This window comes from Triturus cristatus, chromosome 4_2 (assembly GCF_964204655.1).
Source record: "Triturus cristatus chromosome 4_2, aTriCri1.1, whole genome shotgun sequence".
NCBI classification, from domain to species: Eukaryota; Metazoa; Chordata; class Amphibia; order Caudata; family Salamandridae; genus Triturus; species Triturus cristatus.
In genome coordinates this window covers 361,240,807-361,255,356 of record NC_140586.1, presented here as the reverse complement: position 1 = coordinate 361,255,356, position 14,550 = coordinate 361,240,807, and the positions used below count along the sequence as shown (strand labels likewise).

The 14,550-nt window shown below is 43.1% G+C and overlaps 1 protein-coding gene across 5 annotated transcripts in view; it reads right to left on the bottom strand.

The window, feature by feature from the left end:
- Positions 1-14,550, bottom strand: part of LOC146833886 (ADAMTS-like protein 2) — a 255,455-nt gene that overhangs the window by 68,147 nt on the left and 172,758 nt on the right. The gene's annotated exons all lie outside the window — the stretch shown is intronic.

The following is a 14,550-nucleotide window of genomic DNA, read 5'->3' as shown; positions in this document are numbered from 1 at the left end:
GAGCCATCAGGACATGGTATGCAGTTGTTTTTTTGTGAGAAGTCAAACCCACACAAATCACTCTAGAGTGTGTTCCAGTCTAAGACGAGGATACTTGTGTAGGGGAGGCAAAGATGGCTTCCACTCTCCCTCTCTCTGCCAGGAAAAGATGAGGGCCAAGACAGGCAGTGCTTTAAGAATAATGAGTGCCTCTCTTCATGGGCACACAAAACTCAACAGAAAGGGTTATACACCGTTTATTTTAACATACCAGCTCATTTGTCCCCGACACACAACACTGGTATTTTTTTCTCATGAAATGCAAAATTACAAATTGGAAAATGCACCTCATTATAACATGATCTATAAACCGATGCTACCATACATTAGAAAGGAAACACAGAGCTCAACAAACACCAGTGATGCCAGTCTATTTTTGCATGCAGAAACAACTCGGTGATACATAGAATGCTTGAATGCAAAAACAACGTGGTGATGGATGGAATGCTTGAATTCATCTCAGCCAGTGGCAATCACTTCAGCCGCATACCAATCCATAGTTTTTCTCCCACCATGCCACCTCAGTTTGGACCTGTGCTACTGGAACCAAGCTATACCCGACTAAAGATCCCATAACAAGGGCGAAACCGTTCCTGGGTGCTTGTGTTCGAGGACTGGGCCTAGCACTTTGTGTTCGACTGTGCATTATTCTGTCATCTAGTCGCTTGGTCTGGAATATTCTTCTTAGTCCTCTTCTTTTTTGCTGGGTGTCGTATGTTACCATTTGGTGATATATCAATCCCCTTGTGATGTCAGATCCGCGCTATGGAAACCCACAAGCATCGTCACAAGTTCTGATTCTTTTTTCTCCTTGGCAACTTGTCTTGTTCTAATTGGCTTCCTACTGTGTTTGAAAGGGTATTGTGTTTTTTGTTGTATTTTGTTGCACCTTATTTTTACTCATATCGGTAAGTAACCATTTTGTTTTGAAGCATGAATCTTTTCTGGATTCTCATGCTGTGCACATATTTGGTAGTTGTATCCTTGGTCACCCCTGGAGGTACTCTCTGTCCCACCTTTGGCTCTTTTTTCTCTTGAATGTCCACACCGTAGTGTTCTGTGAATGTATGATTGTATGACCAGTTGGTCGTTTATGGAATCTTTGCTATAAAGTCTGGTGTGGCTCTCTCTTTCCTTGTGAAATGTGCTTCAGGTGTTTTCTCTAGTTGCACACTGCCCTTTTGGTGGCATAACTGAATTGTGTGGACTATCCATCATGTAACGGTACCTTTTGTTACTGGTGATGCCCGGTTTGAACGTGTAAAGGATACAAAGAAATACTTTCCTGACTTCCTTTGTACTTTCTAGGATGTTCATTACTGCCCTGTGCACATCCAGCATATGAAGGGCTATCACTTTAGGTTGTAAGTAGCTGAATTGTCTGATTCACGCAAAATTGCTAATCAACGTTTGGTTGGAAGTGTTGGTTGGTTCGAATTACTACACTTAACTTGTATATTTGCAGATAAGGTTGCTGGTTGGTTAGCACTTGCAATTCACTCACCCAGCACATCAATGTGATAGTAATTAAGAAGGTCGACTTTAAGGTTAGGAACCTGAGTTCTGTCTTGTGGAGTGGTTCAAAAGGCTCCTTCACTAGCCAAGTCAGGACCATGTTGAGGTTCCACATGGGTGTTGTAACTGGTCTACTACTGTGGTGCTACTTTCTCTGCTCCTTCTAGAAACCTTTCTCTCACGGTAGCTGTGAAGAAACGTCTCCCCATTTGCCCACTTGTTTAGGCTACAATTGCTATCAAGTGGACTTTTACTGAAGAGTAAGTTAAACTCTTACCCAGTAGGTATATTGGGTACCTGACCACTGTGGTATCTTTTGTCCTGTTTTGAAACAGTTCTTTTTCTCTGCATCACAGGACATATCTCCTCCATTTTGCTGTGTACCGTGTTCTTGAGCTTGGCCTTTGAGCTTCCTTTAGGATGTCCCTTGATTGATAGATTGGTTGTTTACGTTTAATGAGTTAACATTTATTGATGGATGCACAGGGGAAATATTTCCTTGACCAGTTCTGCAGCGTAACGGGGATATTCCCTTGGTTCTACAGATTTTGTTTGGTTCTGGTATATGGACGGGCGATATATGTAACTTATTCATGTTCCACTATAAAAACGCAATACGATTGTAACACTTAAGATGGCCATTGATCGTGTTGGGAGATTTTGCTGTCCATGTTTATGTCCTTAGGAACCAGGCTACTAGGCTCAAACTGTTAAGTTCCAGGTGGTGGACTCGTCCTCCCTGCATGGAGAACAGATTGTGTGTAGCTGACAGTCTTTTTATGTTTTCTTTCACTGTTTCCAAAATGTCGGAGAACCATGTCTACCTTGCCCACTATGGGGCAATTAAATTAGCATAATTTGTGACTGTTTGCAATTGTTTATCACCAGAAGTATGAAGGTGCATGCACATTTTCTCAACCCGCATAGCGACAGGGCATTTCCCAGGGAGCAGTGCTGTGGTGTCTGTATACGAAGACTTTGCATTTGGCTTTTTCTGCTGTTGCAAACAAGTCTAACTTTGAAGTGCCTCACTCTTGGGAAGACCCTTTGAAGTACTTGTAGGTTTAGTTCTCATTCGTGAGACACACGCTTATCTGCTTAGTCTGTCTGCTTCTACATCTCCAAATCTCTTGGGCTAGCTTTCACAATGCATATGATCGTGTCCCTCCTTATTTGCTGAGGTAAGACATTGTGGTTGTGTTGTCCATTTGGACTTGCACCATCTCTCCTCACACCTGCGTTTGGAAGGCCTTTAAGGCTAGGCTAACCATCTTGAGTTCCAGGACATTCATGTCCAGGACAACTTCTGCTTTCCATAGTCCCCTGATGTTGAGCTCTCCCAAGCGTGTTCCCATTCTCGTGTGGGATGCACCCATGGTGACAGACACAGTTCAAGTTGGTTGTATGAAAGGTCTGCCCACTATTAGTTGTCCATGTTCCACCATGTCACCTCTTCCTGTACCCTTTGTGTTACAACCACTAGATCTTTCCAACTCCCCATTGCTTCTGACCATTGATTTTGGATCCATTCCTGATTCAGTCTAATATGCAGTCTTACAAAGGGAATCAGTGGAATGCAGGAGGCCATCATGCCCATCACTTTCCCCACAGTCCTCAGTCAGAAACTGAGCCTAGAGGTAGCAGCTCACCTGTATTGTTATCGCTTGGATTCTCTTGATGATAGGGAAGGCTCACACTTCTACTGTGTTGATTCTTGCTCCTGGGAGGATTTTTGTCCCTGTCTGGCTGTGTTGATGATCTTTCTAGATTTATCGTGAACCTTAGCTGGTAAAAGGTGCTCATAACCATCTTGATACTCCTCTTACCCTTTGAGAACAAACTCGCTTACATCAGGCATTTCATTAGATAAGGATATAAGTGTATCCATTTTCTTCCCAGGCATGCTGCTACGGTGGCTCAACATTTTGTAAACACACTGGGTGCTGATGACCCAAAAATGAAGCACCTTGAATTGGTAGAAACCGATTGAAGTCATTTTACAATTCTGTGTCTTTATGAATTTGTTTGGGAAAGGAAGGTGTAGAATTGGCTGCAGTGATTTTTGGGGGTTTTGGGTCTAGAAAGTACGCTGAATAGTTTTCCCAACTGATTTCTGCAGGGGAGGTCTTTATAGTGGGCATTTCTGTAACAGTTCCTCTACCTCGTGTTGCAGGCATCTCATTATTTCTTTGGTGTGATCTTTTCTTTGGCCTGACCTCAGGTCTAGGGCATCTTTATAAGTTCTGGATGATGTTGAGAATCAAAGCAAAACCAAAGGGGATGATGGACGGAGTGTTGAACATTGCAAACACTCACCCCCAGTCACCAGTCACCGGTCCCAGGATGCTTGTTTCCGGTCCAGGGAAGACATGGCTTGGCAGTTTGGACTGGACTGTTCCCATGAGGCACAGGGTCAGACTGATTTGCATATGGCCATGTCTGAACTGGGGTGGCGGAGTGAGATAAAGAATGATGATGGATTAAACCTAGATCAGTTGACTGGGGGTGAGTGCTTGCAATGTTCAACACTCCGTCCATCATCCCCTTTGGTTTTGCTTTGATGTTTAGAATCCACTTTTCTGATGCAACTCTCTTCTTCTCCTAGAGGAAGCTCTCTATTCTCTGCCCGACTGGTGTTTTGTGGTGGGGCTGTTGCTGTGTGGAGTTACTTGTTTGAAGAGGTTATCCCCTTCCTCTTGCGCTACCTCGAAAGGCTGGCTCTGGGCTGTTTGGAAGAGGCACTGCTGTGTTGTGGCTTGTTGCTGGCCTGTATGTTGGTAAGGCAACTGTGATGGTACATCTTGGGAGCGTTCTCTTCCTGTTAGTCTTCACCTGGAGGTTCCTCCTCCTCACTGATGCCCTCAAAACTGCAATGCCCCTATGACCATTGTCCTTCTTTATTTACTGCAGCTGCACCAAACAGGCGTTGTCCTGTGAAGGGTGTGTTAATAATGTTCTCCTCACACCTGCAGGCAGGTGTCTCTCCTCAGGTTTGTCCCTGTGTGGCATATCTGCGGCATTTAGTGCAGAGTTTAGACATGGGCTGGGGATGGTTTTCCCTTCTTAGTGGGACTGCTCCAGGAGGTGCTTCATCAGCTCCCCCAATTCCTCTCAATGTTAGAGAGCCTAGAGGTTTAGAAAGGCATCTGAGTTGCCAATCCTCCACTGGGTTGCTGTTCCTGGTTTCACCTTTTGCTTACCATCTCTACTCTTTTGCTCTCCTTCTCAGTGGGTGGAGTGGATGAGGGGGCATTGGCTTTCTCTTTTCCTTGCAGTGGCAACTATGATGGAATGTGTCGCTGCCTTACCCTGATGTTCCTGATGTTCAAGGGCCCTTGGATGAGTGTTTGTATTTGTTCTTGACCCTTGGCGAAACAGACTTGCATTTTGCCGGTTATCTGAAGGCCTCTCTTCCCTGATCTAGGATGCAGGACAACATTGGGAGGTAACAGCTCTGGTTAAGTAAGGGTAGCAGAGTTCACCCTTTTCTTCCTCTTCTCAGAGGGATACATTGAAATTCCTTTTTTTTCGCTTCACTTCGAGTGCCCTTTCTTCGGAGTCTACCTCCAATGGCAGCCTCTTCTTTGGACTGGTGCATCAATGGCCGCCTCCTTTATCCTCTCACGCTATCGATCATTCTTCGACATCAAAAGTTTCTCAGAGGGACATCCTCCACTAGTGTCCTTGTGATGGGACCTGTGACGCTTCTCCTGTTTTGACTTTCCTTCGGTCCAAGACGGATTTGGTGCAAAGGCAGTCTTGTTGGACATTGAGTCTGAAGGCTTCAGCTCTGAGACTCCCTGTCTTTTACTGTTACCTGAGGACGTTTTCAGTGTTCTCCCTCCTTGTGTCTTTTTTCAATGATACATCTGGCTCCATCTTGATGACCTCTCCCTCTGCATCTGATCCATCCACCTTCACCACCTCGGTGCTCACGTTGTCTTTTCTTTGCTTGACAACCAGAGTTCCCTCAATGACGAGATTCTCTTCTTCTGCACCTGAATAGTGGCATAGTGTGCATGTCTCTGCATTGTCCTGGTCCTTAGCATCTTCAGTAGGAACTCGGTGCACACTTCGCAGCCCTCTGCGCTGTGGTCTTTTGGCAAGCAGAGGGTGTACACACGTGGTTCACCTTTTGTCCCAGGGTGCTTGGGGCACAACCTAGAGACGTGTGCTGGAGCGAGGTTTTCCTTAAGAAACGTGTACCTCCTCCATTTCATCATTTTGAATTAACATGAATAACTGATTAACATTAAATGGTATTAATTGTTTGCTGTGTTTAATTAATCAAAATTACTAATTAGAAAATACACGTGGGAATCGCATTTGCATGGCTTGATTGATACGTAAACTAATTTCGTACGCATACTAATATCAGATATTTTGAATTTGCCTGTTTAATGTTGCTTTTGTGATGTGTTTTGTGAGTCGTGCTTTAAATTGTGAGTATAAATTGCAATGCGTGTTACTTTTGGCTAGATAAATACATACACATAGTGGGTTTAGTGAGGGAATAACATTTTAATAGTCATTTCTATGTATTAATTACGTTTTGTGTTTCTTTGCTTAAGTTGACCTTACTGGAGTGGCCACAAAATGGCTGCCGTCCCTATTCTGATGCCCCGACATGACAGAGAAGTCACTGAGTGAAGTGCGCCTGTGCTAAAAGATGAGCAACAATAACCTCGTCCTGACCCCAGGCAGACTGTATCCGTGAAGGTCGTCCTGGGAGGAGCGCCAAGCACCAAACAAAGGATTTACTTAAACTATGAACTATTATATTTGATGGCACAAAGGACACGACCCTGCATGGGAATCAACATGCCTTGAATTAATTAGAAACTGTTGCAAATGAACCCAAAATTTGAGAAGCTGCATCTAATGCAACATTTGATGTATGAGAAGCATGAAGAATGATCCTGGTTAACCAATTAAAATTGTTTTGTAACATGTATTGAAACATTTGCCGATATTTTTTTTTTATAAAAGTAGACTAGAGAGGGTAGGACATTGCTCTTTCACTCTTTCACTCTTTGAGCTTACTTCTTCGCACCCCATTGCTTTACCAGATAGCCTGACGTTATGCTGACGGAGAGGACGGTGACACTGCTGGACAGCTGCTGCCAGAGACTCTGATGGACTGATCGGATGCCCAGTTAATTTACGAACTGTTCCTTTGATTTATGGGCATAAAGACGAAAGATCCAAAATTGACATAGAGGACGACATTTAGCCAGATTAGGTAAATATGCGAACTAAATATTGAATGCTATATGATTTCCTTATGCTTAAAATTAGATAAACATATGGGTTGCATTTAAAGAACTGTGTCGGGTTATTATTTGAAGTATTTCAATGTATATTGTTTAGAAGAATTAAGGGTTGCTATTCCCAGCAACTGGCTGATCCATGGCCAATAGTATGGGAGGAACTGCTAGGTTATCATGTATTAAGATCCTGGTGAGGTAGGGAGGTATAAGTAAACTTGTCGATACTCATCAGGTGATAGGTGCACTCTTCCTCCCATTTCCAGCGCACGGAATAAAGAAAAGACTCCCCTCTCTCGAGGACCATTGATGAATGTTTGGTGTTATGGGCCCCACCAGTGACTGAAAAGTGGTCCGGTCTGTAGCGAGGGGATTTGTGGTATTCAGCGCTGGAGCAGTTTTCTTGGTAGCAGAGGATGGTTAGCTATTGTTTTGGGTTTAGCGACGATTGCTTGTAAATAGCTTATTGATTATTGATTGGTATTGATTTATGTACTAACACTCTATGTTGAGTCGCGTCGAGTTATATGTTGTTTGCACGGCTTCTGGGATGTAGGGAGTCGGAAGTTTGTAACAGTTCCGTAGTAGAGCAGAGGCAGATGCTGCTCTCGAGAAAAACGGGATTGTTATAGCCCTGTAGGCACACAGGGGAAACGTGTGACAAGGGAAGTTGCACGGCGCATTGTCTGGGTTCGATTCGGTGATATCGTCGTGTGTTGCCATTAGAGACATTTTCTGTGTGGGAGAAGTGTGTATGATAGCAAAGGTTACCTGTGAAATTTTGGTCTTTAAGAACCAGGAAACCAATTTGCATACAGATAACGCTTATCACTGAAAAGGTAGCAGGTGTTCTCTGAGCTTGTTAGAAGAACAAAGTAGAAGGAAGCGCTGCTTTGTTAACGAGTGTTATAATTCTGTAGTAGGACAGACTGTTCGCTGTTCTCGGGAAAGACAGGATTCTGTGCATATGTACTACATTTTCTTGTATGAATGAGTGTGAATGTAAAAGGCATTCGAGTTGATTGCGAAACTCTAGGTTATTTCTAAAATACCAGAGAAACAATTAGCTAATGCTTGCTAGAAGGGTGAAGTAGAGGGATGTTCTACTTTATCAACGGAAGTAACGATTCCGTAGTAGGGCAGAGGTAAGCACTGCTCTCGGGACAGACGGAATACTGTGAGAAAGGTCCTTTGCTGTTCTTTGGTTAGCGAAGCAGACAATGGAGATGTTTTAGTGTTGTTACTAATCGAGTCGTAAAAGTTACAGTGAGAGTTCACGAAGCGGTCTTGTAAAGGAGGGGTAGACGAGAGCAGAGCAGAGCGAGCTGCTGCAGCGGCTGCTGACGTCAGAACGACCGCGCTGGGATTGGACAGTAGATTGGAGGCATAAAATGTTCCGGATTGGTGCGTTAGTGTAAAGCCGCGCTAGGAGTGGAAGAATACAGAGTGACGTAAACGCTCCCTGATTGGTGCGTTAGTAAGAGTCGAGCTGAGATTGGAGGATTGGAAAAGTGACGTAGACACTCCTGATTGGTGTGTTAGTAAGAGTCGCGCTGTGAGTGGACAGAATAGCGGTACCATTGTAAGAGGACTAAACGGTATACGGAAAACGAGAAAATGTTTTACCAACCACCGGAGAAGAAGAAATCGTGGTTTGGGAAAATTCAAAGATGGTTCAAGAAAGATAAAGTAGTTGAGACTAGGGAAGGACAGTTACTTCCTCCACCGAAAACCCCCGCATCTGCAATGATTGTGAAATATGGGTACCATACTTGTATATGGTTAGACAATTGGGTAAAATACACCAAGGACGATGGAGTCCTGGCGTTTCCAGAACATGGTTCCTTTAATTTGGCTGTCTTGAGAAACCTCCGAGACAAGATGATGAACTTAGAACCAAGACCTAGACCGACGCAGTTTGAGGCATTGACGGAATGGGAAGACGAGATGCATGAACGAGAGAAACAGAGAAGTGGTAGGGGTTATAGATATATGTTTGGTAGATCATATGGACATGAGACACATGACGATAGGATGAAAAGGTGGCGGAATGCAAGTATGACTGATGGTATGTATCCCGTGAGAATGATAGGAGAGAATGAAGGGAGAAAATGTACTGAGAAAAGGCGGAATACGGATTTGAGTGGGTATGAAGTGAATGAATCAGAAGATGATGTTCTTGAGGAAGTGTTTTACAAAAACCCACCACCGTATCGACCAGAACCAGAGGCATTGACACCAAGTGCCCCAATGAGAGAAACGTTACGAATAATTAAAACAGAGACCATGTCACCAGAACTAGGGAAAAGTAACTCTACAAGAGAGACAGAAAAACAGACAGGAAGTAGGGTAAATGATGAGAATTCAGTAGAACTGGCCAAAACTACCCTAGAATTAACTGAGAAAATAAGAGAATTGACCAAGAATCTAGAAGCTGTAACAGTTCCAGTAACGATAGGTCCGGTAATGCCCATATTTGAGAAACAGAAAGATACTGAACATTGTTTGACAGTGCCATACAGAGGCCAAAATACAATTGAGAATACTGAACGGAGTCAAATTGACAATCCGTGGGGACCGACAATGAATATGTTTGAACCAAATGTTTCAACTAATCCATTTGTAAATCAGATTTACGCAGAAATGAGCAGAATGACAATGGAAACATTATTAGAACCACAAAAGGCCCCAGAACAAAATAATGTAAATAATTCTGTGGGACCTTCTGTAGATGAGTTAAATGAATGGATCAGAGAGTTACAGAAAAAGGATCAAGAATCACAGTCAATAGATGTGGCAAATTTACGAATGGTATTGGAAGAATTAATAGTAGGAACCATCCCTACTGAGAAATTGAAAAATTACCAGGATGAGGAATTGTTGTTCCTTTGCAAGAGTGAAACCTGGAGAGCGAAAAACCTGCATGAAAGATTAGAAGAAATTGAAAATGAGATGGGAATAGATTTTGATAAAGTAAAAACACTGCAAAAATCCTATCGAGTTGATTTCCCTGAGAAGGATATAGAGAACATGAATACCGCAGGTAGGATAGGTCAAATTAAGGACATAATTGGTTTGTTGAGAAAATGGGGAGATGTTGACAGATGGAGAAGCAAGTGGTGTAAAAGACGTGATAATATCACAGAAAAGACATTTCCAGCATTTCCGGTTAGAGAGAAAGAAAAAGTGACGACAGAATACCCCATGAGAGAGATTCCAGGGGAGGGTATGTCCATGTTCCATGGACAAGGCAGGACATTTTGTCTTTCACAAATGATTTCCCTCGACTACGCGAAAAGCCCGTCGAGTGGTACCGGCAGGTAGACTGATTTGTAAAATTGGCAAAGGTATTATGGATAGATTTGAATAGTCTATTCGATATAATAGTACCAGCAGATTTGTGGACAGAGTGTAAGCTAATGATAAATTGGCCCACTCAAGAGTATCCTAGGGACCCTAAGACAGGAGCTCCCGATCCTGAAAAATAAGGTACCCCCTAAAGAAACCGATTGGGTAAAAATTGACAGGACCCAACAGGAAAGCAAGGAGTCAGTACATGCATATTATGAGAGACTTATTCAGGCATTTAAACAGTTCAGTGGAGACGAGAACCTAAGTGATAAAGACTTGAGCCATTTCGTATACAGGTTTGTATATGGTTTACGCCCAGAAATTGGTGATATGATAAAGCAGCATACAGTTGATTGGCAAAATAAGAAAATAGATGAAGTTTTGAGACATGCAAAATATTTCAGTGATGAGATTGAGGCAAAACAACGAAAGCTGAAGGAAAATGCAATGTGGGCACAGGTAAAGGTAGCCGAACGACAGGAAGCTCAATTGGTAGAACAGGCGAACAATCCAGGAGTGAAACCCCGATTTGGTACAGGGAAAGGGAGAGGTAATATAGAGGAAGCCAAAAAGAAATTCCCATGTCACAATTGCGGTGAGTTAGGGCATTGGAAATCCGAGTGTAAGAACCCTCCAAATACTAATATTGAAAATCGATCGTTGAATCCACAGGTGCGGAAAGAGGTGGGTGGTCAACTGCAGCAACAGCAGCAGGTGGTTACTTCCCAGAACCAGGTGCCAAAACCACCTTTACCACAGAACAGAAACTCGCAGAAGTATAGTAAAGAATCGGGATTCTACAATGAAGAACAGGTAAATAAACCATCACGCGCTCGCACTGTTTCGCAGTATTGGCTGCAACATGATGAGACTGATTCGGAAATGGATTATTGACGGTGCCGAAGGGAGGAAGAAGAGTGCGTACTTGGCGCAACTCTAGAAGTAGACCAGACAGGACCATTTGTAGATGGGAAGATTAATGATGACAACATTATTTTCCTAGTGGACACTGGCGCTACTCGATCTACTGTTAGATCAGCAGATGTTAAGAACCTTCCTCTTTCGGATGAAACAATCCAAGTAGTTGGTGTATCCAACCAACAGCTAAAAACACATCTTACAGAACCTGTAAAGGTTAGTATAGGGAAATTTTCTGACATGCACCGTTTTGTGGTGTGTGACACCAGTCCTGTGAACTTGCTAGGTAGGGACCTACTGTGCAAGATGAACTGCACTATATTTTGTACTCCAGATGGAATAGCCTTTGAAACAGCAGATGAGGATGTATTGTACAAAATGACCATAGCTAACAGAGAATGTGAAACTATTGGAACATATGCAGTATTTAATCCAGATGAATTGCCCAGAGAATTGAAACTGTCTGTAAAAGCAGAGGTTTGGGATTTTACCGGAGAAGATGTAGGGCTAATGAGAAACGTAGACCCAGTGAAAATTACTGTCAAAGATGGAGTGAGTTATCCAAACATTCCTCAGTACAGATTGACACCTGAAATAATTGAAGGAGTAACTCCAATAATTGAGAAAATGATCAAGCAAGGAATTCTGAGAGAAATATTGAGCAGTCCATGTAATTCACCCATAATGGGCCTGAAAAAGCCAAATGGGAAATTCAGAATAGTGCAAGACCTGAGAAAGGTAAACAAAATTGTTGTACCATGCTGTCCCATTGTGCCAAATCCATCAGTGATTTTGTATCAGATTCCCCATGACGCAGAATGGTATACAGTAATTGATTTGTGCCATGCGTTCTTTTCCATTCCATTGCATCACGACAGTCAGCAAATTTTAGCATTTCGGTTTGGAGACCGTATTTTGGCATGGTGCCGAATCCCACAGGGGTATACCGAAAGCCCCTCAATATTTAATCAATTGTTGAAAAAGTCATTAGAAAGTCTGCAAATGCCCGAGAGTTCAGTACTAGTGCAGTACATCGACGACCTCCTTGTGGCGTCGAAAACTCGTGAAGCTTGTGAGGTAGACACTATAGCCTTACTAAATCACTTGGCAGATGGAGGATTAAAAGTGTCCCCAGTCAAACTGCAGTACTGTAAGAAGGAAGTACAGTATTTGGGACATAATATTGAAAAGGGATTGAGGAAAATGACGATAAGACAGAATCAGAATCATAAAAGGAATGAGAGCCCCCATGACTCAAAGAGATTTGAGAAAGTTTCTGGGAATGGTAGGGTACTGCCACCAGTGGATCAGCAACTTTTCGCTGATTGCAAAACCTCTGGTACGGCTAACAAGGAGTGATGTAAAGGATCCCCTTGAATTGAACAAGGAAGAATTGGCAGCATTCAAACGATTGAAAGATGGATTGTGTGAAGCCCCAGCATTGGGTATGCCCGATTATGAAAAAGAATTTGAGTTATATTGCAGTGAAAGAAATGGATGTGCACTTTCTGTGTTAATCCAGAAGCATGGAAGATTGAGGAGACCGATTGCATATTACTCATTGATGCTTGACCCAGTAGCTGTAGGCTTACCTGGATGTCTGAAAGCAGTGGCTGCAACATGTCGAAGTTTGAAACAGAGTGAAGGAATCGTGATGGGATATCCTTTGAAAGTGTTTGTACCTCATGATGTGGCGATTCTTTTAACAAGAAGTCGTACTCAGTATATGACACATAGTCGGCTGACTAAGTATGAGAAAGTCATATTAGGTGCAACGAATGTGAGCCTTGCAAGATGTGTGAATGTGAATCTAGCAACGTTGTTACCTGATGGTGAGAATGTGGAAGTGAGAGATGAAGCAGATCATGATTGTTTGAATGTGCTTGAGTATTGTACGAAACCACGACCAGACATAAAAGATGTACCTTTGGCAGAAAATGAGTATGTAATGTTTGTTGATGGGTCATGTTTGAGAACAGAAGAAGGAGTGTTGAGTGCAGCATATGCAGTGTGTACGGTTTCCACAGTAATGGAAGCATCCTATCTGAAAGCAGTAAAATCTGCCCAAGTAGCAGAGTTAGTGGCTCTGACTCGAGCTTGCAAAATTGGGAAAGGTGTAAGAGTGACTGTGATAACTGACAGCCAGTATGGCTTCGGAGTTGTCCACGATTTTGGCCAGTTGTCGCTGCAAAGAGGTTTCCTGACCTCAAGTGGAACTCCTATAAAGAATGCTGAAGTGGTTGGAAAATTGATTGAGGCGATACAGCTGCCTAAACAATTGGCTGTGGTGAAATGTGCTGCCCATAACCAAGGGGAGGATTATGTTACTGTCGGCAACTGTTATGCCAATGACATGGCACAGTACTGTGCTAGAAATTATTATTCAGTCAATCGAGCCAAAGAGAAGGAAATTACTTCTTGTTCCTTAATGTTTACTAACGTTGTAGGGACATGGGAAGAAGTAAGACAATTGCAGGAGAAAGCAGGAGATGAGGAAACAAGGCAGTGGGTAAAAGCAGGATGTGCACCAAGAGAAAAGGATCATGTGTGGGTCTATCGAGATGGAAGACCAGTCATGCCTGATATCATGTTGTCTACCATGGCACGGATGTATCATGGCCAGGGACACATAGGGAGAGATGCTATGATCAGGTCATTTAAGCAGACCTGGTACAACCCAAAATTCAGAATCATATCAGAAAGCCTATGTCAGAGATGCTTAATTTGTCAGCAGTACAATCCTGGGAGAAAGACAGTGGTGAGTCTAGGAACTATAGGCCGAGAAGGAGGGCCTTTTACCAGAATGCAAATAGATTTCATTGAGATGCCAACATGTAACAGATTGAGGTACGTTCTGGTCATAGTCTGCCTATTCTCCAGGTGGGTAGAAGCATACCCGACAAGGAGAAATGATGTATTGACAGTAGCAAAGCTGCTATTGAGGGAATTCATCCCCAGGTTCGGGTTCCCAGTGACCCTTGAATCAGACAGAGGAGGGCACTTTTATAATGAGATTGTGAAATTGGTCAGTGAAGCATTAAATGTACAACAGAAACTGCACTGTGCCTACCAACCAGAGGCTTCTGGTGTGGTTGAACAAATGAATGGTACAATCAAGAACAGAATTGGGAAAATGTGTTTAGCCACAGGAATGAAATGGCCTGATGTCTTGCCTCTAGTTTTGATGACCATACGTGCAACCCCAGATAGAACTACAGGGTTCAGTCCTCATGAAATAATCATGGGACGTGCGATGAGGCATGCTTATATACCAGTCAACAAGCTGATGACAATTTCTGATGACATGGTGTTAGAGTACTGTAAAGGCCTGGCTGACGCAGTTCATTCTGTGTTTCATCAGGTTGGAGCGGATGCCACCACCCTTGAAAAGAAGCAAGCCCATGATCTAAGCCCAGGAGATTGGGTGAGGATAAAGGTCCACAGAAGAAGAAACTGTTTG